This window comes from Cupressus sempervirens, chromosome 10 (assembly GCF_028749045.1).
Source record: "Cupressus sempervirens isolate cs-2001-9-10 chromosome 10, ASM2874904v1, whole genome shotgun sequence".
NCBI lineage: Eukaryota > Viridiplantae > Streptophyta > Pinopsida > Cupressales > Cupressaceae > Cupressus > Cupressus sempervirens.
Window position 1 is genome coordinate 804,916,297 of NC_143127.1, and position 27,838 is coordinate 804,944,134.

The following is a 27,838-nucleotide window of genomic DNA, read 5'->3' on the forward strand; positions in this document are numbered from 1 at the left end:
CACAAAGAGGAGCTCGACACTTGCACAGGAAATGCTCGGCACCAATGGATGCTGAGTGAACTCAGCTCCAACTGAGAAAGAAGATGCCGAGTGTTCTATTTCAAACTTAAGAAATATTTCAACGTGAATGCTTTCACGATTAAAACCAGAAAGCCAAAGCTTTAACCTTTCAACCAAACTTGTCAACTGAGATTTTAACTATTACAAAATTTGGGAGCATTCGGCTTCAACCAGAAAAACCCTAAAATAACCCTAAACTAATACTTCAAACTTCAATAAACTTCTAAACCTGCAACTCTAATGGCTGCATACAATGGTGCCTGAGCAATCACTGCTTCAACAGGAAAAATCCAAACAACAAACTTACAGAGTGAACAAGGAACCGTGTGCAAATGCAGGCACAAACTTCCTTCCTTCTTCCTTCTCTGCTTAGCTCTACAACTTCTCCCTAATCTGCTTGATCTCACTTAAAAATAAAAAATGACCTAAAACGTTTTGCATTCATGTTTTCTATCTGTTCTGGGTCGTCAGGTGGTAGGTGGACATTTGGCTCCAGGGGCAAACGTCAACGCTGCATTAAGTTTTCCAACGAAATCATGATAGCAATATCACAATTTGAGTTAAACCCTAATAGCAATATCACAATTTGAATTAAACCCTGATAGCAATATCACAATTCCACTTGCTGTGGAAAATAAGTCGTACTTATCTACCAAAAATTTGTCAAATTGAAAACATATGCAGTTTTAATATTTTTCAAATACACATGCCACCGATTAGTATTCAGTTCGGTGCGAATCTGTGATAAGAACGGCATGCTTGTCGAGTTTGGTCGTCCAGAATATATTTCGTTTAAAACATCCGTTATTATTATTATTATATATAATCATCTCGCGCAGTCAATCTGGATTTTGAATTATTTAGCAGTTATGCACCTGGTCAAGTTTCCGTAACATGGACTCGCACTTATGAATTTCGATTAAATTGGAATAACGTACCCAACGATTCAGATGCCTACAATACCAATGCACAGAATAATGTAAGCCAGTTCAACGTAGCAGTCTAAGGTAGAGATTTATACCAAAACACTTGCAACGCAGGAAGACCGTACAGTGCAAGAAGTATTACTTTTGAGAATTTTATTTTCTTTGCCCTGTGAATAATTACCTTAATCCAGTATTACGTTTTAGGTTTTATTATCATCTTAAATGGTTCATTATCATCTAAAATCATTGAAGTTTAGTAAAATAGGTTTTACCATCTTTAACTGTTTAATCATTAGGGTTTAGGGTTTAGTAGCATCTTTACTCTTTAGGGTTTAGTGACATCTTAATCATTTTTGAACTACAGACACAACATATTTTGCATCAGTTTTGACGAAAGAGATGTATAATTTTTGAGCCAACAGGCCATACAAAAATCACTAGTCGTTAAAACTCGCCAAAAAAACACAGTAAGAGAAATTGGAAACTAAGGCTTCCAATTTTGAGCCAAATTTTTATTTTTATTGCTTTCTCAGAGTGTATATCATCAAAGTGTATATAGCATGGTAAAACTAAGAGCGAGTAGCACAATGGGCCAAGTAGGCGAGAGAGCCGAGCAGTGGAGCATTGATATAGGTCAGAGTGCTGATAGTCACACCTCTCATCAGGAAACTGATCATTTGCATCTGGGCCGCCCACAACGGCTCCAACCAAAATGTTTGGATTCGGGGCATCACTATTCAGGAAATGGAAACCTTGGCTGTACCCGATAGACTCCGGGTGATGAGCAAGTGAAGGCAGAGATGAGCCTCTGTGGTGAATTCGTTGTGGGTAATTCGAACCATATCCTACCATGTACGACATCTCCAATGGATTCGAACCCAGGATGTAGTCCACCTGCCCCTTTGCTATTTCTCTCAGCCTTCCAGGAGTCACCGTCATTCCCCCACAGGACATTACATGTTTGGAGGAGCTTAGATATTTGGCATAGGTCATGAGCAAGAAAGACGCGGAAGTAGCATATTGCAGATTGACCTCGGGCAATGTGTACAGAAGTCCTCCTGTTCAAACAAGTTTTAGGTTATTTTAGATAACATACTTTATCATTCAGTCAGATAGAGTTAATTCTAACCAACCTGGTGTGTATTTAGATACAGAAGCTGATGTTCCAGGCATGATAGAGCAGATATAGTTGTCAGCGTGATCTTTGTAGTCTTCAAGAGACTTCACTTTCCCAACCAGAAATTCCTGCGGCGCAGTATAATGCATGCACAGTTGCATTCAATACAGCAAGACTGAAAAATGCAGACAATGAGAAAGTCGTAACATATTAGCCCACGTATAACTTCAAGTGTTTATACCCTGGATAAAAGCATTCTGGTTCCAGCATGTTTATTGAACCACCCAAATATATTGTCTGGTTCATGAACTCCAAAACCCTGGTTCAAATATTTGACACTCTTTGTTGCTTTATATAGCCACGCAGCTCACCACGACAGTTCATCCTAGGAAAATATTCGAGAAAATCAATTTTAACTCCAACATTTTGCGGCAATATAATATGAAAGCAATATACCAATTCATTTATTTATTTTTACCTCGAACCCAGAAGAGGAACAATAGAATGGACAGACTGCGGACTTAAGGGAATCGCTGTAAGATTCTCTGTGCTTATCAGCGAAATCAAAACCTAGAATATTCAATAAAATAGACAGATTGATGAGCCACTCAACAACAAATTACATCATTTATTAGTAAAGCTCGAATTCAAGGCCAAGCAGCGGCTAAAATTATGTTTACCATGATGGAAGCGCGAATGAGCCTCGTGGAATAGGAAGGGTCTGTTCTGCGAAACACCAGTGATGCAGCTGCAAGGGCTGCGGCTGTTTCGGCAGCAACATCTGAGCCTGGATTGTGGGTGTCAATTTTATAGGCAGTTCTGAGAGTTGTTGGGATTTGAAGCCCAACAGTCTGTTCGTTCTCCCTCTTGACTCTTCGCATTCGTAGAGTTCTATATAATGGCTGTGTGCAGTCCATATAATGTATTGGTTAATTAATACAAGTAATTCTCTCCTGGAGTGTGAACGTAGGCAAGTTTTGCAGAACCATGATAAATAGTTGTGTCATTATATTTTGTCTTCTTCATTGATTGATTTAATCTGCTCGTTTAATAATTTACAATTAGTATCAAAGCCAGTTTGGCTTGAGCAAAGATGGAATAAAAAGATGATGCTGATTTTATCATTGAAGAATTTCTTGAAAATTTAGATTCTGTTGAAGAGGAGGATATTGAAGCAAGTGAGGATGAAGTTGAGGCTGAAGAGGAGGATGCTGAAGAAAGCGAGGATGAACTTTATGAAGCTGGTGTTTATATGACTGAGGAGGAGTATCAAGAAGAAAGATTTATGAGGTTGAAGGAAGAAAATTTCCTCCTCACAGACCAACTATTTTGCCTGCGCTATAAGTTGGAGGTTTTGTGTCACACAATGAATATTGAAAAAGAGAGGGACTTTTTTGAAGAAATTTTGTTTCTAGAAGAAGAGAATACTAAGAAGAGCTATTCAAAAGATCTTTATCTTGCAAAAATGTATGACTTCCTGAGAGAAAAGTTTCCTCTTGGTGAAAACCAATCACAAGAAGATTGTGGATGCTTGGCAACTGAAGATCTAAGGAGCGTGGGGATTATAGAGCTGAAGAAGAGCTGAAGAAGGCTAGTGAGAGCCAGGAGCTCAAGGTTGCGCATGATCGAGAAGCTTTTGGCATGTCAGAGAATAAGAACTCTGATGATTTATTGTTGCAAATTGCAACAATAGAAGTAAAATGGAATGCATTAACTGCAGTCTTCTCTGTGAAAGGTGGTGTGCAAGAAGGTAAAGGGGTGAAAGATGTTTTGGAAGAAAAAATTAGTATAAAAGGTAATGCAAATATTGTGGCTATTGCAACTGAGGGAAGAGTTCGGTGTATTAGCCGAGAAGAGGGTCAAAACGCCCAATTTATTTCTGAGTTTGCAGAAAAGAATTACTCTGCACACGCCTCTGGAGTACGTAACACTTCTCTACCTATTGAGAGTCCAGAATGTCATGGCAAACAAGATTGGGAGGACGCTTGCAAGATACAACCTCCTCAATGTTGTGAAAGGAAGAGATTGGACGGTGAGGGGGACAATATTGATTCCCATTTTCATTATGCACAGATCAGCGAGGATAACTCTGGCCCCTACACAAGTCTGGAGGACAGTATAGTTTGTGACGTACAGCAGCACACAGACAATGTTAGCCCCTCAACCCAAAGCAACCGAAATGAATTGCCCTTAGACTCCGCTCCGTGTGATGCTAGAAGCTTAAACAGTTTGGAAGACCATTTTAATGATTCACAATATCATCCACAACCTGCAGATAATTTTGCCGAGTCAAATAGTGTAGAAAGTGCAGTTGATTATGGCCTGGGAGGCCCTTTTACTGGTCATAATGAAGGAAGTACCATCAATTTGCTAACTGGTCAAGAATGGACAGATGCTTACGACATGGAGGAATTGATAAAATCTATGGTAAAAGGTGTATTTATTGAGTATGTGAATGCAGTCATATCAGAATTTGTAGAGAAGGTAAGAATATATACAACACATCATTTGGCTATCCTCCAGCCATGGTTTCCTCTTGAATCCCAGCTGCATATGCAGAGAATGTATGAGGAGCATCTTGTCATAGAGTTAAATGATGTTATGAGGAGACTGAAGGAAATGGGTGCAGGAAAGGTGTTTGGAGAAGTGAAGAATGTTACAAATTCTTTTGAGGACAAAGAAATATATTATGCACCTGTCATAATTGGAGGAGAAGATATTTTTGAGTCTCGTTTAATGTGGAGAAGACTTATTAGGAGTGTGCTAGAGCAAAGTCTGGCACCTTGAAATCGTCTCAAGGCTTCATTGTCTTCTGAGATTCTAAGAAGTAGCAGGGAATGTCATGATGCATGGTTGTGCTAGTTGGACTTCATGGGAGAGATTGTTGGGATTTAAACCTCAACAGTCACATGACTGTCTGTTCTCCCTCTTGACTCTTCGCATTCGTAGAGTTCTATAAAATGGCTGTGTGCAGCCCATGTAATGTATCAGTTAATTAATACAAGTAATTCCCTACTGGAGTCTGAACATAGGCAAGTTTTGCCAAACCACGGTATATAGTTGTGTCATTATATTTTGTCTTCTTCGTTGATTGATTTAATCTACTTGTTTAATAATTTACCAGAGTGTCCATGTCCTCTGCCCTCTCCCAGCATTTGTGGTCATTGTTAGGATCGCCCACCTTCATAATTTCGGACGAGCCTCAATAATAATGTATAAACTCGCCAGATGTAAAGATAGAGAAAATAGAATACCGTATTTCACATGACAGTTTTCTGTACCTGAACAAATATGGTGCCCGGGTGAGCGGTTGTCTTGAGAAGATAATCGGTGGCCCAGCCGATGGCAGTCTTAGCGTTGGAGAGCTCAGCTCCCATGAATCTGCCAAACTCCAAACAACTCCAAGAGAGCATCGTGGTTGTAAATGCCATCGGATACCCAAACTTCACATTGTCGCCAGCGTCGTAGTACCCATCGACCAAGTCTACCTGCGTTATCATGAGTCAAATTCACATTTACATTTATTTCATGATCAGAAACTGGAAAACATGAAATGGAAAATAAGAAGATGAAATCACACATCGGAAGAAGCACCGTCAGAGAGACCCGAGTCCCTCCTCCAAGGAATCCGTTGATCGGCCGGCAGCTTCCCAGACCGCTGGCCTTCAAAGAAGAGAGTCGCCTTTGACAAAGCATCTGTATAGTTGTGCAAACCAGCAGACCGGCGACACCTCAGGAAAGCCATACAACTTTGTGTTTTCACAAGCATGAAAACGCACAACACCAAAACAGCGCAAAATCTCCTCATTCTGATTGAGCAGATATCTAACTCAATCAAATCGGATGCTTGAATTGTGACTCAAGAGTCCTGGGCAGTTGGAGATTTATAGTAACGGAAAACCCTAATGGAATCGTAGTAACGACGATAAAAGTTAGCTAAAAATCGATTTGGAAGACCGGAAATTTAATTCATGAAAGATTTTGAGAGGTGGAGAATCTCCTAGGGAATAATTCCCAGGTCATATTTTAGTTCCATGGGGGTGACAAAACAGGGAGGGATTAGTTTGTTGCGCGTCTATTAAAGGATTGGTTGTCTAGTAAGGCTAATGAAATTTAACTTTTAAGTTGTTTATTAGAGACGTCTTGATATTTAATGCTATCATAACTAATGCTATTTATTTATAATTTGTTTTTTTTTTTTTTTTTTTGGTAATGCATGAGATGCATGGGGAGTATTTCATTATTTAAAATTCATTTTAAAACTCACTTGTAGGTGCATGTCATGATTATTTCAATATTAAAAAAAATGTAGGACGACAAATGAGCATATAAGTGATGTCTCATTATTTAAAGTTCACATTAACAATACACTCAATCGTAGGACCTACACATGAGCACATGAGTACTGTCTCATCATTTAAAGTTCACTTCAAAACATAATTGTCAGACAATATCATTATGAACTAATAATAACTAGTTATTTAAAATCTACTTTGATATTGATATTACCTTAGGTCAATGTCATTATGAACTAACTACTTATTTAATGCTTAGTCTTCCCATTTAGATACAAAGTTACACTATTCCAATATTTTATTTAGAATGTCTTGTAAGACTATTTACTAGCATATATAATTTAAGAACCAATCATATATACCAAAGATAAATATCTTTATAATCTATTTAGTATACCTAATAAGCTATATTCTATATTATATTATACTAATTTTAACTATAATTTAAATTTCACTAAACAATAATTCTTTCCAAACTAACTTGTGATTCTAAATGAAACAATATTTATAATATTTGCTTAAAATTTTCCATCTAGCCTCATATCATTATTTAATTCATTTTAACACTCAATCATATGATGTGCATGTGAATATTATTTTATCTTGCACATGGCAAAATTTCATTATTGATTGTAAAAAACAAAGACAATCAATTTTAGAAACAAATATTAATATGTCAAATGGATTGTAGAAATTTAATAAGATTAATATTTCATTATTTAAAGTTTAATATAACACTACTCATTATGAAATAGTTCGAGATTGTATCTTTGTTGATCTTTGTTTGTGGTTCAATATAAAAAATATTTCACTTGGAGGTAGAGGATGTCTCATGTTAATGTCATCAATCATAAAGGTTTGCTCTCAAGTGATAAGGTAGAAACTTACAAATTTTATATAACATGGGAACAACTTGATGAAATCTAACAAAAATAATTCAACTAGAAAGGCTACAGAATGTCATACCTCATCTAAAAAATGTTTACAAAATACTCGTAGGACTCCATGTGGGTAATGTTCCATTATTGTATTTGTGGTAGGTAATACACTATTACAAACACTTCTACTTACTATCCATTAATCTTTTTTATTTCATCCAATTAGATTTGCCTTTTTCAATTTTTATTTTTGTTTTTCAAATTTTCTTTAATTTCTAAGTTTCATAAAATAATATTATTGGTTCAATTATTTAGGGTAGGAAACACTATGCATATTTTTTTTTCTGGATGCACCTATTTTTTTAATGAATAGACCTTTCCTATCAATGTAGGGATACAACTATTCATTTAAAAAAAACATTAACCAAATATAAAACTCCTAACAAAGACCTTTATCATCACAACACACAAAACTAAAATATATTTAATTAGTTTTTAATTTGAAAAACATTAAACAAAATATGAATAAATAATATACAACTATGCACATTATAGATAAATTAAAAATGATTATAAGGGTAAGTATTTTATATTTAAAAAGTATTCATAAAATACACTTTAAAAAATACAATACACTTAATTTTTAATTGTTAATATATTTAAATATGAAATATGTTTTAAAAAAAAAACCATAATTTTCAATCTTTATTATTGTTTTTTATTTTAATGAAGTACTCTATTTAAATATGAAATAGATTTTTAAAAATATTACTATAAATTTTTTGATATTTATAATTAATTTTGTTTTAGTACTAATTTACTTAATTAAACTTTAATAATTTAAATACTATCTCATCAATGATAGGACCTGCATGTGAGCACAATCTAAATAATTAATATCTAGTTTAATCTCTATATTATCACATGACCATGTAATCATGAACTAATTAATTATTTAACCTTTAATATTTTAATATTTATGAACTCAATCTTAAAATTCAAGTGAATTAAATAATTGTTTGATAACCAATATTTACATGTCTCTATGAACTTAGGAAGTTTGGACTATTTAACTTTAGAATGTCCTTTGAGACTAATTACTAGCACACATATGCCACAGACATATAAACTAACTTGTTTTAAAACACTGACACAATAGAAAATTTATTAAAAGGATTTTTTGTTCACACATTTTCAATTGTTTGTTATCATTTAACTCAAATATATAAGTAGGTTGTTTATATTTTACTAATATTTATGATTTTTAATGAAATGTTACTTATAATATCTATTAAACATTGTTCAATTATCCCTATATTTCTATTTTATATTATAATAGTATTAAATCAAAATTCAATAAATCAAAATTCTTATGAAATACTAGTATTACTTCTTAGCATAATACTCCAAAAAATAATTTCATTTAAAATATTTCACATATAGGTATTAATATTTTAAAATATTTTAAAAATATAAAATTTAATAATTCTTTACTTTTGTATTAAATATAAGGAGTTCAAAGTAGTTCACATATAGATATTAATATTTTAAAATTTAAAAAAAATGTATAATTAAATAATTCTTTACTTTTTTAATTAATATAAAAGTAAAGAATTATTTAATTATACTTTTATATTACACCAGAGATAACCAACTAATAATTACAAAGAACCTCAAAAAGAGAGACAATCCCAGCAACTAGTGGAGCTTATCTTCAAAAGTATCAACCCAGGTAGTGCAGCCCAAAGAGCCTTCCATCTAGACTATGCTTTTCTATTCGTAAATCTATTTAAGCATATAGATCATTTCCCTTGTAGTACCATGGTTATTTCTTCTAATTTCCTTGCTGAGAAGGTTAATAGCGTGATTGAAAGTTTGAATGTTGTCCATGTGCAATTTCCAAAAGTACACATTCTTCACCTTGTTGCTGAAAAAGGTGGCGTGACCATCTTTAAGGAATATTTTGAATTTAGCTTTGTCAACTTTCATAGTATTTTGAAACTACGAGAAATTTTTTAAATGGGTGAGACTTCAAAAAGACTCAGTAAGCAATCTGTGAATGTTTTGAAACCTTTCCTCATTTTTGCATTTCCAAATTTGCCACAAAATATTAGATTAAAGAATGTTCAAAACATGCTAGTATCATTTTTAGCATTCATAATAAAACTGGTAATAATTTAAAAAATGTTGAAATTAGAAGGGATAGAGATACCAAACATTAGCCAAACATCTTTAGTAAAGCTACAATCAAAGAATATATTTCTTCCCATTTCTGGGGTTGAAAATGTTGCAATAATTAATATCAGAGAAATTGTTCCTAATAGGAAGGTTATCTAGAATAAGAAGTCATTTAAAACATTTAATTTTAGGATCAATTTAACCTTTCCATAGCTTATCAAATAATTTCTTCTAGGAGGAAACATCCAAATCAATGTACCATATTTTATTAATGTGATTGATAATAGATTCACTATGATTAATAATAGAATAAATATTCTTAGCTTTCAACTTGGTGATGATGGTCCCATCTGACCATTTAATTTTTAGATAGCTACAAGAATTAACATGGAAATTAGTGGGAATGTCCTTACTATCTTTGATAATCATATTATAGGTTTTCTTCTGAGAGTTAGGCAAGTTAAATTTACTTTTAAACTCCTCCCATAGCATAAGTTTATCATTTTCAAAAATATCAATAAATTGTTTGATCCCACAAGTGGCCCAGTGCTTAGCAAAGCATCCTTGGGTAATAGCAAAGGGTTTATTATCCAACTTAAGGTTCCACCAAATGGATCTTTCACTATGGAGAGTCTTTTCATCATGAAAATTTTTGTTCTTAATGAATTGCCTAACATGGTTCTAAGCTTTCCAAATGGACTTGAATATAACCGAACCTTGAACCATAATAGGAAAATCACCACAAATCAATTCACTTAGAGGAAGACTTTTCCAGAATTTGGCTTTCTTGGGGTGACCCCTTTCAATATTATTTCTAATCAAAATTTTCCATGGATCATCTCCCTCCAACGCATGAAAGATCCATTTGGAGGCCAAAGAAAGACCATTAAGTTTGAGGTCCTTAAGCCCTAATCCCCCAAGGAGTTTGTCAACATGGTACCACTCCCATTTAATTGAATAAATCTTTTTCTACCCTTTCCCACCAGACCAAAGGTAATTGTGGATGGCTTTCGAAATCTCCAGTACCTGGTAGTCATTGAACATCTAGGCAAAAGAATAATAAATATTGTATGAAGAAATAATTTTTTGGCACACTTGGATTCTACCGGCAAGAGATAGAGATCTAGTATGGCATTTATTAAGTTTATTATGGATTTTTTCCTTGACCTAGCTCAACATTTCTTTTAAAGAATGCTCACTAGAGAAAGGAATACCCAAGTATTTAACAATTTTACAAGGGCCTCCCCATTGGAACCTAAATTTATCAAACCAGTTTGGAGGTTGATCTTTCCATCCAAGATAGATAGATTTAGACTGAGATACACAAGCTCCCAAAATTTTATAGAAGAAATTAAGTTTATTGATCATGGATTCAAAATTATCTTTTGAACCTTCATCAAATAAAGAAGTATCATCAGCAAACTGAAAGTTAATAATTTCATTATTATCAGGGAGGATGATACCTTTAATAGGAAGGGACAAAGAATTATCCCTGAGATTGTAAAAGAGAGTGTCAAAAGAAATCACAAAGAGGATAGGGACAAGAAAACAACCTTGTCTAATGGATCTACCCATGGGAGATGAGTCTGAGAGCGAACCATTAATGTTAACCTAGGCATGAGCATCTTTAAGAAGCATTTGAACAATTTTACAAAAGAAAGGCAAGAAACCAAATGCCTCAAGCATCATAGTGATAAAAGTTGACTCGACTCTATCATAAGCCTTTTCAAAGTCTAGTAAGAATATAGAGATGTTTTGATTAGAGTGTTTGGCCCAATCAAGAGCTTTCCAACTAGTAATCAAATTCTCCAAAATTTATCTACCCTTCACAAAACCAATTTGGGTAGGACAAACAAACTTAGGAAGGATGGTTTCAAGTCTATTAGACAAAATCTTAGCAAGAATTTAATACAAAACATTCAAAAGAGTAATGGGTCTCCAATTCTTGATAAGGGTTTTGTCCCCATCCTTAGGAATAAGCTTGATAATGCTAGTATTAATGGATCTACCTAGAGAGCCAATGTTAATAGCTTCATTGTATATATTAAGCAAGTCCTTGCAAATCCATTTGTTGTTAGCCTTATAAAAATCCACCGAAAAACCATTAGGGCCAGGAGCTTTATCATTATTAAGGGAATTAGTGGACTTTTGAATCTCTTCTAGAGATATAGGTTGGCTAAGAAGGGAGACATCATTATTCAAAATCCTTTTGGGAATAAAATTCTTGCATTGATCCCTAAGGGAACTAGATTCATGAGAATCTTCCAAAGTGAACAGATTCTCATAAAAACAAGAAAATTCCATCTTAATAATTTCAATATTGATAATTATTTACTTTTAATATAAAATTAACATAATTTACAATCAATGAGTAATTAATGTAAAATAATTTAGTGTTCACTACATAAAGTATTTATTCAACCCTCCATTGCGTGGTTGTAATGGTTGCATGATATCTTTATTGATCTTTATTCATAGCTTAGTGCAAAAAAGATTTTCACAAGGATATAGAGGGTGTGTCATGCCAAGTCATTAATCAAAGTGATTTACACTTAAGAAAGAAATCATTCAATTTAGAGGGTTAAATAATTTAATAACTCAAATAGAAATGGTTAGATAATAGTTTCATATGAAATGTTGTGGCTTTCCTATGCTTTGAAAAGTAAAATAAAATTATTTTCACAATTTTGCAACAACAAAAAACTAAACAAACACATGGACCTACACCATCCCATACTAATATTTACATTTAATATGAAATTCAATATAATTGTGGGAAAGCACAACATTAATATCAATTTATTCATAATTGATACCAAAAAGAGAATAAATTAAGAACGAAACCAACTTTTGTTCTTTTTCTGGGTTAGTTATAAGATATTTTATTAATAAAATTGCATAGATACATTGAGAAGCTAATATTTAAAAATAGCCATCACACAAACAAGCACCTTGTAATTTAGTACATTTTCAAACTACATTAAATAAGCACATATACTTGAGCTACTTTCCTCCTTGTATGAGGTTCTATCAAACAACTAATATTTTTATATTGACTTTCTACATTATTGCAAAATAATAAAAAACTCTAGTTTTGGCATGAGACAAAAAACTACATTGGCCATACATATTTTAATAGAGACTACCTCACCTTCATTTCACCCTTCAACATCCTTCCTTGCTTTAGATTTTCTCTATGATCTATTCATTTCTTATACTCGTTCACCTCCTCACAATTTTTCTTTCTTATTAGTAACATATCTATGATTTTCCATGGTTGCTAGCTTTAAATTTTTATTCTTCTATTCCCTTCCATCTGTTGAGAGCTTTATCCCATGTTTTCTTAAACAAAATCTTTACACATCAAAAAATTCTATCGTCCACCTTGGATAAAAAAATGTAGGACTATTTTCCTATAGGCAAAAGGCAAAAAGAAAAATTTGATCACTTGTTCACTTCCCCTTATACCTTCATTCGAAATGCCACCCTCACCAACATTCTCCTTTTATGACCACCTATAGTGTGATGACAACGCATATGAGGAACTTGAAAACCTCTAACCCTTCTTCTTGCTCTCTCTTAGAAAAAGTGGATCTCCTCCACTAGTTTAATCCATCTCGTCTCCCCCTCTACTTCATAATAAAAATATTCACTATAATCAAAGCCCATCTCAAGCCATGCCCACTCTAATAGGGATTCAACCTTTACAATAAGTTCTTTTGGAAATAATGATGTCATCACCCACTCAACCTCTTCTTCTAAAAAGGCCAATTCTAGCTACCACACCATAGCCATTGTAGCTATACCCACATTTATTTTCCAATGACAAGTCAAATTCTAAAAAAACTCTCCTACCATTCTCTTCACTGCCTCCATCACTCCTGGCATTGAACAAAGAAGCAACAATGGAGTCATTGATTTTAGACAGGGCCATAGAGTGCTTTATGTTTTCTAGCCATCTGAAAAATAAAGGTAGCCTCCATTTCTATACTATGTCACTTTTCTTGTCTATCACTTTCCATAAAGTTCTACAATTTTTTTAAATGACACCTTTTTGACGGTCATGTTTTATACAAAACTCACCTACCACCTTGCTTAGATCACACATGTTGATCATACATTTAATATGTCACTTATAATCTCTCTATCATTTTTAGTTAAAACATCCCTTATTTATCATTTTTATTTTACTATTTTTCTTGACTTTGATTGAGTGGATCATTTTGTGAGCTATTATTACACCGTCAAAAATAGATCTGCCTAGAGAAAACCCTCTTTGTTTCTTTGAAATCACAACATTTAATACCTTCTTTAGTCTATTTTCTATAACCTTTAAAATAATTTTGTAAAGAGTATTACATAATAAGATAGGTTGAAACTCCTCAAAAGTCCTACATGCATCCTTTCTTGACACTGGTTTTATAAAGGTGTTGTTCAAGTCTTTAAAAAAAAAAACCTTGTCTAGATTCCTCAACAACTTCCCAAACTTCATTTCCCAAGCAACCGCAAAAAAAACCTAAAAAACTTTCCTGTAAACCCATTAGGTCCACAACTTTTATCCTTACCTAACCCCCATAGAATATTTATAAATTCTTCCTTTATTACTATTGCAAACAACATCTTGTTCTATTCTTCTTATACACAATTTGTAATGCACTCCAAAACTTATACCTCTACTTCCCCGCCATCTTCATCTAGCCTTCCCCTATTTTTGAAAAAAGGAAATAGCCTCCCTCTTTACCTTTGTTGTTTCCTTCACTAAATGTCATTCAAAATTTTAAATAGTGAAAATCTTATTATGAGTTCTTCTAAATTTTACTAAATTATGGAAGAACTTGGTGTTCCTATCTCCTTCATTCAACAATGTTTCTCTACAATTCTATCTCCAACACACTTCCTCTTTGGACTAGATCTCCTCATATTCCCTTTTCATCTTTTTCTCTTCTCAAAAGTCTTGCTCCTCCATACTCTCTAGAATCACTCTACCATTTAGTTCTTCTAAAGAAAGTTCCAGCTCAACTTTCTTCCTAATTTTTTTTTGGAAGGATTCCTTATTCTAGACCTTCAACTTCCCCTTTATGAAGTGTAACTTTAAAAAACCATAAAGATCTCATTTCCTAAAAAATTTGGGGCATTTTTGCATAATTTCTCTACCAAATCTTTAAAACCATCTACCCTCAACCATATTGTTTCAAATTTGTAAGGGCATCAATCTACTGAAGAATCTTCCTAAATTCTAAGCCCAATTGGTAAATGGTCCAAACCATAGAAGAAATTTCAGCCTCTACCATCAATTCAACCTAAGTCCAATCACCCCCTTTAGAAATCTATCCAATTTTTTAGAAATATTTACAAACCTCGGTCTTCTATTAATCCATGTAAACTTTCCTTTCTTAAAGGGGATATATAGTAAACAATTTTTTATCACAAAGGCTGAGAAATCTTCCTAATTTATTGATCTCCAACCTCTTCCTCCATTTTTTTCCCCTAGGCAAAGAAAGGCATTGTAATCACCTCATAAAACTATTATCTCATCTTACAGCCCACCTCAAATATGTCTATTAAATATTTTCATAGCTCTCTTTTATCCCTACTCTACACATGACCATAAACATTTATCACATTAAATTCTACTTCAAGTTATTTTTGTTGGTGTTTGAAAATGTTGGAGGGTTTTCAATTATGCCCATGAGAATATGACACATCTAGGGGCAACTAACTCCCATTATCAACATATCATCTTAGACATAGGGCCAACTATAAGGCATGACCCTCTTCTACTTCAGGCTCTACTAAACCTAGGCAGGTGTACCTGAGATTCAAACAATACCGTACCAGTACAAAACATATCCCTGAATCTATTAAGAAGATGAAACCCTTATATCTCCTAGTAACTCATGAAATAACACAGATCTACAGTAGCTAAATGCAAATCTAGAATATTCACAAGCTAAGTGAGGGCATTCTATTAAGGTCCTTTAACATAAAATGTAAAGATGATTTTGATTTTGATTTTATGTGGATGGGGGAAAGCAGATGAAAACCATGCATGGACAACAACTTAATGATCCTGTATTTGATCAGTGCCTGATCCATTGGGCAAATTCATGAACCTCTCTCATGCATTTTGATATCTGATACTTATTCATATATTCAGATATATGATCTATCCATTAACCTTGCTAATAGACATCAATGTTCATTTTAAATCTCATTCTTACTTGATATCCTTCTCAATAAACCTGCAACCCTGTTGAATCTCTGAAGCATTTACACAATTCCTTGATTCATCAACAACAATGAAACAACATATAGCCTTAAGGGACTACAAAAATGACCTAGGCTCTTTGTTCAAATATCATAAAACATTACAGATCAACGAAGAATGGAGATAAGATTTAAACTGAAACTAAACCCTTGCTATTCTTTGTATTTATTTCCTTTAAATAATACATGAAAATGTAGGAAATAAACTCACAAGCTACCTAATAAACCAGAATATATAGTAACAAATGTTGTCATACAAGAGAGAAATTGGCGGGAATGAGAAGCTGATGGGATGGGAAGGGGGTATCACAGCCATAGAAAAGCTTCATGGTCTGGAACTAGCACATCTCAAGTCTTCCATTCAGAATTCATCAATTCCAAGGCCAATTCTGCCAAGTGTTTCCATTCCAAAGACTTTTTAATATTTTCCAACCCTTACAATAGAGAAGAAGAAAGCATAAATAGAGAGGAAGCAATTCTCGGATTCATTTTGCAACTAACATGTGTCCAGCTAGAAAACCTTCTCAATCAGGTTAAAACAACTCTCTAATCTTTCCCCTCAACTACTGAATCAAATCCTTTTTAGTTATGACTCAAAAAGCATCAAATATCTAAAATGTATGATTGAACCAACAACTGATTTGATTCTTGATCTAGAACGGTAAAAATTAAAAATCAGTTTTAGAAATGACTTCAAAAAGCCAAAAAAATCTTCTACACCTGATTTTCTTCATATTCAGACCTTACTAGGCCTTCAAAACTGCCCTGCAACCACCTTTGATACTTTACGATCAAAATTGTTCACTGTATTGAGAATGCCCAAGATTTCACAAAACTGCCTACGGACTGAACCAGTATAGACCTGTGCAAAATCTGACCCCATATTCAAAAAATTTACTTTCTCTCGGTTCCAATGGTCTACTGCACTACTTGCTTCTAATAAAAAAAGCCCCTGATATGGCCATCTGAATTTTAGGTTCTTGGACTAAACCAGAGCATTAAAATTCAAAAATTTAAAAAATTTATAGCCTCTTTCTTTACGCTGACACGAGTTTTACATTCTTATGGACATGAGCTTTAAAATTTGTTTCACGCTCTTACGGGCTCCAATTTCTTTTACGCTACTACGCAATCGCATATCATCGGAGACCATTAAAATTTTTCTCACACTCTTTCGAGCTGAGCGTAGCACCGGGAAGGCTCAACACTTTGAGCTTCGCTCATACGTAAGACTGGAGAGGTTTGGAGATCATCTCACATTCAAATGCAAGCCTGGATTGGTTGTATGGAGCTAACCATTAAAATTTATTAGTTATAACCCCGTGGGCCCCCTCCACATAGCCGCGGCTTTTCAAAAGCCTTTGGTTTCAATATACTAAGCGATTTGTGTGCAATCACATTTAAAGTTTAAATAATTTGATCTACCAACAATGTGGGATATTGCATTCACACTATTTTCCCTTTCTAAATGCGATTTTCTAATCATTGACTGCATGGCTTTGATTTTCTTTTAGAATGCGTGATAAGTTTCCTTTATTGGCTGCCTGTAACTTGTATTTGGAGTTGTCTCCTACTTTAAAAATGTCGTGTGCTTCTTCTTATTGCTCATGCCGACTCCTCTATTCTTTGACTACGGATTGTCTTCACTGGTCTATGTTGCCTGCTCCTTTGGATGGTTGGAGCAACATCTTCCTTTCATATGCTGTTTGAAATGCCCACTCCTGCCTTTTATGCATGTTTTTCTTAGCAGTTAGCAGCCTCATCCTTTGATTTGAATGTGTGGGTGTATCATTGTAATGGTTTCTCTTATTTAGCATTGCTTCCTTAGCGTGGCTGCCTGTTAAAACACATTTGAGTTCCTTTATTTGATACCCTTTTTTCAACGCGAGATGCTCTGTTTTATTTGGTGCTGCTTCAAACTTGGCATTCATTCAAAACATTTCCCACTTCTAAACCCTTGCTAAAATGTAAGCTCTTGCTTTCTTGCTCATGACTTTTCTCTTTTATTTGCTGAGGCTCTTGTTTTAGCATCCATCATGATTATGAAGTGTTTTGCCTGCTCCTTTTTTACGTGGGAACTTCCTTTACTATGTGGTTTTCTTCATTTGCATGTCTCCAGTAAAAAATGATTTAACATAATAAATCAGAATTTTATCAAGTTGTGTACTATGTATCAAAAGTTTCCCTTCTAAAAATAATGATATTAATGTGTGGCTTTGACTATTATGCTATTGTTGGCTATGATGGCTCAAAGCTTCAATCAAATATGGAGGTGTTTGATCCTTGTGAAAGTTCAACAATCTTGTAGATACTTTCAGCCAACTTCTTTTAACCAATTCTACACATTGTGAACTTGTGTTTGGAGGTCTGCCAGTTGGCCTTAAAAACTGAGTCAACCAAGTAACTAGGCCATAAAAATTGGCATGAGTGTTCAATCCTAAACACTCTATATTACTGAAAATTTTCATCCCATGAAGAATTTCCAGTCAAAATATTTTAATTGCCGAACATTCATACTTCAATTATCCTACAAGCAAACAATGTTAAAAAACATAAACTGGGCTTGGGTTCGGCATTATAAAACTGGGTTATTGATTACTTGGGGTTTCAGAAACTAGGATATAGGTTCTTTTCCATGAAAAGAAACTAATTCTATGGTTTGGGCTCATGAAGAATCACAGGATGCATTTGGCGAATTTTCGAAAATAGGCACTTACAAATTTTAACTAGGAAATGTGTCAAAAAGTATTTTTTGGCAAATGTACAGACATATGAAAGTATGCAAATGGATTCATCATGACTTGGGAATTGGCATACTTCAAGTATTTTTAGGAGACAATATAATGATACAATCCATTTAGGCTAACCAATCACAGGGTCAAAGTTATAATGTGCCGAACAGGGGTATGGATCAAACTAGATACCTTAGCTGTAACAAAATAATATAAACTAGGTTTTTAATCATGTTAGCCAATTGACCAAATGGATTTGTTATGATCTGAAAATTGGAAGATATGAAGTGTCTGACCCCTAGAACATAATACAGAAATAATTTCTTCATTTGGGTCAACTGGGTCAAAGATATTATTGGTCAAATAGGGCTTCCCAGAATTGTGAACAACTAGAAAAATGCACAAAACAGTAAATGACCAACTTTGGGGGATTTGAAACCTAGTCAAACGGATTCAAAATGACTTGAAAATTTTAACATAGGTTCTTTGATATGCATAATAAACATCTCCAAAGAGGAAGGTCATGACACATTCTAGGGTAAAAGATATTTAAAGATAAACTGGGCCTCTAGTTGCTATTTGACACTTAGGCAGAATTGCAAGTTTTGACACTAGGTCAAAATGCAACTTCACAGAATGGTTCAAAATGTTAGTTTAACTTCATGGAACACATAGAAACATTGAATAAAAGGTGTTATAAGCATTAAACACCTCTTAGACCTCAGACTGACAGTCGGGTACATAGGCACATAAAAGCATTTATAGGGCCCAAAATCTCAATGGTACTCAAAATTGACTATGCAATTTTTAGTGCCAATAGTTTTTACCTTACCTTTAACTATTTTTAATTTCTCTCCTACTGCATCACCACAATAGTTACTGAGTCCTCCTTCCATAATTCACTCACACTCCCTGAAGCTCTTACATCAGTAGCCCATTCACTTCTCCATTTTCCAAATTTTCTTTTACTCCTACAACATCTTCTCTCTTAATCTTTGTTTTCTTCATAAGGACCGTATCTAATCTCACTTCATCAAGGCCTCCTTTTTTCAAACAAAAAATTTCAAGGGAATTGCAGCCCTTGACATTCAAGGATAGGATCTTTGACTATTCAGGAGGGGGTCTTCCCCCTTCTTGCCTTCAGTTTACTTTTTCTTCATACACTTCCTAATTTCTAGATTAAAGCATTTAAACTCTACTAACCTCTTTTTTGACATTTCTCGACCTAAATTTTATGACTCTTCCAATCAATTTATACTAGGGTTATCTTTCCTTTTAGAGAAATTACATCGCCAAGTCATAGGAAATCTTCATCCTATAAATCCTCCCTTTCCAAATCATCCTGATCTAAACTCTCTTCCATCCTAGAATCTTTAGAACAACCTTTCAATTTTCTTATTGGGGAGATTTCTATATCTTTAAATACTTCTATGTCACACCCTACTCCTTCCTCTCTTAGGAAAACCCTATTATCTTCTTCATCATAACACAATAGAACTCCCCCTTCTATCCCTCCCCATTTTTGACGTATACATTCCTCATTCCTTTATCACTAGTCTACCTCCCTTCTAAATGTTTGTGGATTAAACCCACCTAGCAAAGATCTTTCTTTATAATCCCTTTCCTGATCTGTTCTCTAAAATTCCAATCCTATCCCGTCCCTTACTTCTTCTAGGAGTTAAGCCTCTTTTTTAGCCTTCATATGATCCTTCAGACTCTCATTCTCCTTAATAAAATTCCCTTTTACTTAATGATCCATCTTCTCAATCCTAACTTCCCTTCCTCCCATAAACTCACTCTCTTATATATTATTTACTCTTGCTTTCAAAATCAAGACACTTTTCATATCTCCTACAACATCTCTTGAGTTTTCTCCTTTATCTGTTGCACCTCCTCCCATTCTCCATACATATCAATCACCCTATTTAATATACTTTTCTCTTCCCTTCCCTTTTGGCATCCCTCTTGCTAACATTTTTCAGAGCCATGATCTTCACTCAGATAGTTCTCACACACCATTAACCCTTCCTCTAATGACAATGGTTGTCTCCATACCCCCATATCTGAATATAGCTCTATGATTTCTAGTAGAGGGTGACAATCATTCCAAATGATGTAGATCCTTGGAAACATTTGAAAGGTTTCTTTATGCACCATTTCCGCAACTCTCACAAAGTCTCCCAACTTATTTCCTATCAATTGATAACAATAAACATTATAGTATTCTTGTGGGAGGTTTCATGAATCCACTTAGATAGGAAATTATTTTATGACTTCCTTTGTTTGGTCAAAGTTTGGAACCCATTATTTTATGTAAAATCCAAAGTCTTCCATAAAATATGGTCCTCCATTCAAAATCCTATCCCTATCCTAGGCTATGTCCGTCATTACCATGCAAAAAACATTTTCCAAAGTTTTAAATTCTTTTACCCTCTTCCACTTTTCATCACAACATTTTAAATTAGCTTTCCTATTGCAAGCCATGCCCCCCCTCACCCCCCAATTTAGAAAGAAGATATTGCTTTCTAGAAAGCCTACCTTCTCCTTCCATGAGATTTTCTCTATTATAACCTTCTCTACTATGCATCTCTCCTATTGCGGATCCTAAATCCTCTATTTTCCCTCATTTTCTATTGCTTGTGGTTTTCTCATTCATTGAAAAATATTACCAAAATCCACCTTTCCCCCCAAGTTATAGGAGGTAAAACACTACACTAGGTGATTATTGTTACAAAAGTTTTTGATTCTCTTAATCCCATCTTTCCATCCATCGTCACCAGTATTATCCACTTTTTTCCAGTGAGTTCTTTGTTGACTTTTTCTACCACTCTTCTACCATCTTCCATTTTTATAGTCCCAGTAGGTCAAACCTTCAAAAAGGCTCAAATCTTATTTTTTTAATATTCTTTTTTCCATGAGCATTAAAGCATCAATCCTTCTAGCTGTTACACCCTACACTCCATTGTTCATGCATCTTTCTATTAATAGAGGCCCAAATTGCTACATAAAAGAATGGGGGAAGGTTTGCGACCACTTCTAAGAAGATCTAACCGAGTCTTTCAACCAAAATTTTTCTTTAATGAAATGAGATCATTGCATTATAAAAATAAATAGGTAATATAATCCTCTACAAAGTATGCATGGGCCTATATAAACCTTACTAAACTCTAGAATCTCTCTAGTTCATAAGATAAGAGGACATATAAATCCAAACCTATAATTGGTCAACAAAAAGAATAACTTGAATTAAAAAATAAAAAGTGGATACAATTATAAATATCACATAGGTAATGGGTAAAAAAAATTCCATGATAAGTTCCTTACATGTCTAACTACCTTGAAGTCTCTATACTTTGATTCTCCCCCATAATATATGCAATCTCACCGAATCTCTCGTTAATCCACATAATTCATTCTCAAAACCCAATTTTATTCCATTAAGATAATATTTACTAAAGTGATTTTCAAAACAATTATCTTTAGCCAATTTTTAACAATTTAATTCATGAAATTTCAAAATACTATAAAGCTGATATATTTTATAAAAATATGTCTAACTAGTTTACAATATGTGTGCATGAGCAATATCGATGATCCTCACCATTTCCAATTTGTATGCATGGGCAATAGGAGGTTGTAAATTCATGGTAGAATTTTATTGAAGTCATTTCATGATGGTTTGAAGTTATTTTTTTATGTTTTTATTACAATAAGCCTATATTAGCCACTTGGTCAAATTAGTTCAATGCCAGTCAAAGGTCAAATATACATCAAATTTGGGTCATGGGATGAAATTTTGTGTCCTAATATTTTTTCGAGACTTAAAGATGTTAGTCTTTGTTTTAAAATTATTTGACATACAAGAAGGTATAGGACTGTGCTCACCCCTAGCGATGGTCTCCTAATTCTTGTCTTCACTAGTTGTATCATCCTCTTCCTACTTGTCCTAGTTTCTCCTAGTGAATTTCTTTTTAAGTCTAAGGACTCTCTTCTTCCTAGAGTTGTGTGTTTAGTCAAAACTTAGCAGTTTCTCCTTGCCAAGACTGGTAGAGGGATTTTTTCTCTCAATCTCTTGCTAAACCTATGGGTTCCCTTATTGGTTATAGCTCCAGTAATTTCCACAGCTAAAACCTCTATCTTATTCATTTTAACATTTCTAATAGTGGTAAAGGGATCCTTATCATCTTGGAATTTTTTGGAATGGAACATCTTGGCAACATCAATAATTTTGGGTTGTTCCCTCTTATTTATTTTTGTGCATATTCCAAACACAATTATCCATAGAATGAATTAATAGAAGACATAAATGAATTTCTTCCCTATTTCTAAAATAGTTGATAATGGGAAAGTGATAATTATAAATCACCTTATACCTTTCTTCGATGGTGATGTACCTCATAATTTCATAGTAGACCATATCCAAGGGTTTAAGTAGTTTCTAATGAGAAAAACCACCATGGATATGAATAAGAGCCTTGTAAGGTCTAAAGAATTTCCTCAAGCTTTTCTCATCCATAACCCTCGACTTCCTTCTCCAATGGTTTCCTTTCACCTCCACCCATCTCTTATCCAATTTTGTAGGGTGGTGGGGGAGAGGTTTCCATTTCCAGTTCAATGTGCATTCCCTAATGAAGGGCATAGTTCTTTGGTGAACCACCTCTAGAGGGTTATATATTTCCCTTAATATGTGGTTTTTCTATTCTTTCCATATATTCTAACAAATATAGGAGGGGATTTATTTTAATAGAATTTTAATAAGAGGTGGTGGGAGAGACAATTCCAATTTATAATGAATTTCTAGGAATCACAATTAAAGACCCAAATAACCCCAACTAGTAAAAAAAATTCTCCTAAACCTTAGTTGAGTAGCAGCAATGGATTATAAGGTGAGAGATAGTATCCTCGTAATTATATAGTACACACTAATTAACCATCTAAAAACCACATCATTATAGGTTGTTAATCATAAGAATACTATTATACATAATGGATCACTAAAAGAAATTAATCTTGGGAAGGGAGTGATACTACAACACATACCTTCATCCTTTTGAAGAACATCCCTCTCAAATAATACTATAATAGGTTGACCTCACACTGAAATTTCCCCTAGAGTTTTTATCCTAAATTAATTTATCTCTATCTAGGATGGAAAAGATAAAATATTCTTTCAAGAGGCCCCATAGCTCCTCATAAAGAACTTTATCCATAAGGTTTAAATTACCTTGATTTAGGACTTTCAATTTTCCATTATCAATGTAATTGACAACCTTGGCCCCATAGTTAGCCATAGTACGATCCTTGAAAAGAAAAAACTTAGTATCAATTAAAGGAGAGTTCCTAATCCACCTATCTTCCCAAAATATAGCAAGTTTCCCATCCCCAATGTTCCACCCAACTCCTGCCCTAAGTTCTTCCTATTTTTGAAAATGTTAGTCTAGATCCTTGATCATGACTACATCATGAGTCTTGTGACATGGAATGAAATCTGCCATCTTGGAGAACCTATCAACCACCAAAAAAATTGATTCATTACCCCTTTGTTTCCTTGGTAATCCAAGAGAAAAATCCATACTTATATCCTCCCAAGGCTTTGATGGAATAGGAAATGGCTGATAGAGTCCAATATTTTATCTAAATCCTTTGGTTGTTTGACATACTTGACAACTCTACACAAACTTCTTCACATCCTCTTACAATTGAGGCAAAAAATAATGATCTCTAATAATGGAAATGGTCTTAACTTGACCAAAATTTACTACCATCCCTCCATTATGCTTCTCCTTGATCAAGTTTTCCCTCATGGAACTCCATGGAATACACAATTGACTTCCCTTGAACAACATACCATCCTGAATTATGTAATCTAGCCAACTAGTCTTATTTAGAGTAATAGGTTCTTTACAAGCCTTAGGTTGAAGTAGTTGGGTTTGATGAACGAAAGAATCTGTACCCTAAGGATGCTAACTTTGCAGAGGCTTTTTAGCAACAACTGTCTCCTACTTAATGCATCTACAACCCTATTAGACCTTCCTCTTCTATGTTTTAATAAAAATGTATAGCTTTACATGAACTCTACCCATTTCAAATGTCTCTAGTGCAATTTACCTTGGCTATTTAGGTAATGCAATGCCTTGTGATTAGTTGAAAAAAAATGTTCTTTTGGAAACAAATAATGCCTCCATTTCTTTAAGGCCTGGACTATTACATAAAACTCCTAATCATAAACATAATACTTCTTCTTTGCATCGTTCAATTTTTCACCGAAATAGGCAATAGGCTTACCTTCTTGTCTCAACACAATCCAACTAGAACACTTTGTTGAAATCAGGAAATGCCAACATAGGTTGCTCTGTCACCTTCTTATTCAGCAATTAAAAAATCCTTGTAGCTCCTATACTCCACTTGAACTCTTCTCTATCCCCCCTCATTGTTTCAGTTAGGGGTGCACATATACTACTAAATTTCCTAATGAACTTCTTGTAAAAACTAGCCAGATCATGGAATGACCTCACCTTAGTGGCAGACCTTGGAGTAGGCCATTCCAAGATGACCTTCACCATCTATGGTTCCATTTATAGACCTTCAGCTGCTACAAAAAACCCAAAATAGACTAACTCCCTTTTGACAAAGCTACACTTCTTCAAATTAATCAACAATTTCGCTTAACTCAACCTTTCAAGCACAATATGAATGTGTAATAAATGTTCATACAAAAATTTACTAAAAATCAAAATATCATCCAAATAGTTAATTACAAATTTTCGCAAAAATTTCTTTAGTACCTCATTCATAAGCCACATGAATGTGCTTGACACATTGGTTAGTCCAAAGGGCATGACTAACCACTCATATAGACCCTCCTTAGTCTTGAATGTAGTATTCCACTCATCTCCCTATCGTATTTTTATCTGGTGATAGCCACTCTTTAGATCTATCTTTGTGAAGTACTGAGCTCCACTCAAGCAGTCCATAAGATCATCCATCATTGCCAAAGGAAATTAATACTTGATGGTTAATTTATTTATAGCCTAAGAGTCTGTACACATTCTCCACTCTCCATCCTTCTTTGGTGCCAGCATTGTAGGTACTGCGCATGGACTCAAACTCTCTCAAATTAAACCTTTCCTCAAAAGCTCCTAAACTTGTCTATTTAGCTCCTTGGTCTTAGTAGGAGTCATCCTATGAGAAACCTTGTTAGGAAAAGTAGCTTTAGGGACTTAAATCTATTTGATGACTAATTTTCCTTATTGGCGGCGAACCTTCTAGAACATTATCAGAGATGACATCTCCATACTCACTTAATAGACAAGAAACTTCAAGTGGAACTTCACTACTACCTTCCATATCCTTTCTAGGAATTAAAGCATATTACATATGCTAATGATTCATGCCATCCAAAAAAATTCTTCCATCAACAAGACATACCGTAGCACTACTGCATACCTTTTCACCCTCCTTTATCAAGGGCTTCAATTTGTGGTGAACTCCATCCTTTATCAAAGAGTATGTATTTGCATGACCATCATGTATAGCATGTCTATCAAACTGCCATGGTCTTCCTGACAATAAATGGCAAACATCCATTGGGATGATGTCACAGAGAGCCTTGTCATGGTGATTCCCAATCTTGAACTTTACCAAGCATTGCTCACTAACTAGGACCTTATGACCATCCTACTCCCAAGCAATCTGATAGGGTTGGGGGTCTTTCTCCCTCTTGAGCTTTAGCTTTGAGACCATCTCCTCTAACACTAAGTTGTTAGTGCTTCCACCATCAACAATCACATCACAACATTTACCCTCACACTTGCACCTAGTACAAGACAAACTCCTCCTTTGTCCAGGTTCAGTCTCACCACTCAGTAAGACCATTTCATTAACTAGAACCTTTTCTCTTTCTGCATCCTGTAAATGTGATGACTATGCATCATCATCCACATGAGGAACCCTTGCTTCATCATCAACTCTCCTATTTATCCTTCCTTGGCATTGAGGGCATTCATAGGCATGATGACCTTCTTCATTACAATGAAAATAGATACCATAGAAACCTCCTCCTCCTAAACCTTGTCCACATCCTGTACCTCTTCCTCTTTGATCTCCAAAGTTTTGAGCAATTGAAACCCTCATTCCGCTAGTTTTAGCGAGTACCCACATCTTCATTTTTCTTCTAGTTCTCATTTTGGCCTCCAAATGACCTACCACTACCCCTTCCTCCTTGACTACACCCTCTTTGCCTTCCATCAAATTTTTTGTTTAGCTTCTCCTCAACTCAAAAGGAAAATTGGTATGCCTCTTCAATATTAGTCATTCTAACCAAACTTAACTCCTCCTAAATGTAGGGTTTTAACCCATTAAGGTAATGGGAAACCTTCTCATTGTTTTCTTCTGTATGCCTTACCCTAATAAGGACTTGGTAAAATTCCTCTATGTATTCTTCGATATATTTTTCTACCTGCTTTAAGCCTTACATCTTCCTGAACAAATCAAGCTCGTAATCAATAGGAATGAATTGTTTCTTTAGTTTTTCCACCATGTGATCCCATCTTGTGATTTTCTCTTTTCCTCTTCTATTTCTTTCCAATTGAATTTCTTGCCACCATATTTTGGCATGGCCTTTCATTTTGGCCTTCACAAACTTAACACTATTAGGGTCCCCAATATCCTCATACTTAAAATATACCTCTAGCTCATTGATCTAGTCGATCAACTCATTTGGTTTTAGATCTCCTGAAAACATTTCAATGTTAATTTTAGGTCTTTTTCCTAGGTTGGCAATGGCCCTAAAAAGCTTCTCCTCTGCCTAGTTAAGGACTTCTTTATCTCCTTCCCCTTCTTGCCCAATATTTCCTTTTTCTTCATTTTCCTTCTCACTTCCATCATCAATGAAAATATTCATCCCTATATGGATCTCCTCTTGTAATGCCTGGACTTTTCTTTGGAGGGGTTTAACCTCAGGAGGAACAACTCTAGCCCTTCCACCATGCTCTCTTTGTGAAGGCATCTTCTTGCTATATCAAATCTCACAACCACAAAGTCAGTGCTCTATCTACACACTCAAGAAAACCCAGCGCTGATACCATTGATGACAATACGCATTGATACCACTAGATGAGGGCACAATCCAAGACCAAAATGAATACAATAGGAAAATAGGAATATTATTATCAAAAGTAATATGCTATTACATTTAGTACAATGAAAATAGACCCAACAAAATGCCCTATGGCTTACAATGTTATCAAAATCTGGAGAGAAGTCTTTCTTACAATACCTTCTCCTAGACTCCACCAAAAATTGCATGTACAATGCCAAAAATGTTCTTAAGTAACCCTAATTAGGTTAAGTGTTAGGAATACATTTTAGAATATGCCATTTGGCA

The 27,838-nt window shown here is 34.5% G+C and overlaps 1 pseudogene; it reads right to left on the reverse strand.

Moving 5' to 3' along the window:
• Positions 1-1,555: 1,555 nt before the first annotated feature.
• LOC149536367 (endoglucanase 17-like) lies at positions 1,556-5,911 on the reverse strand (annotated as a pseudogene).
• Positions 5,912-27,838: the final 21,927 nt, after the last annotated feature.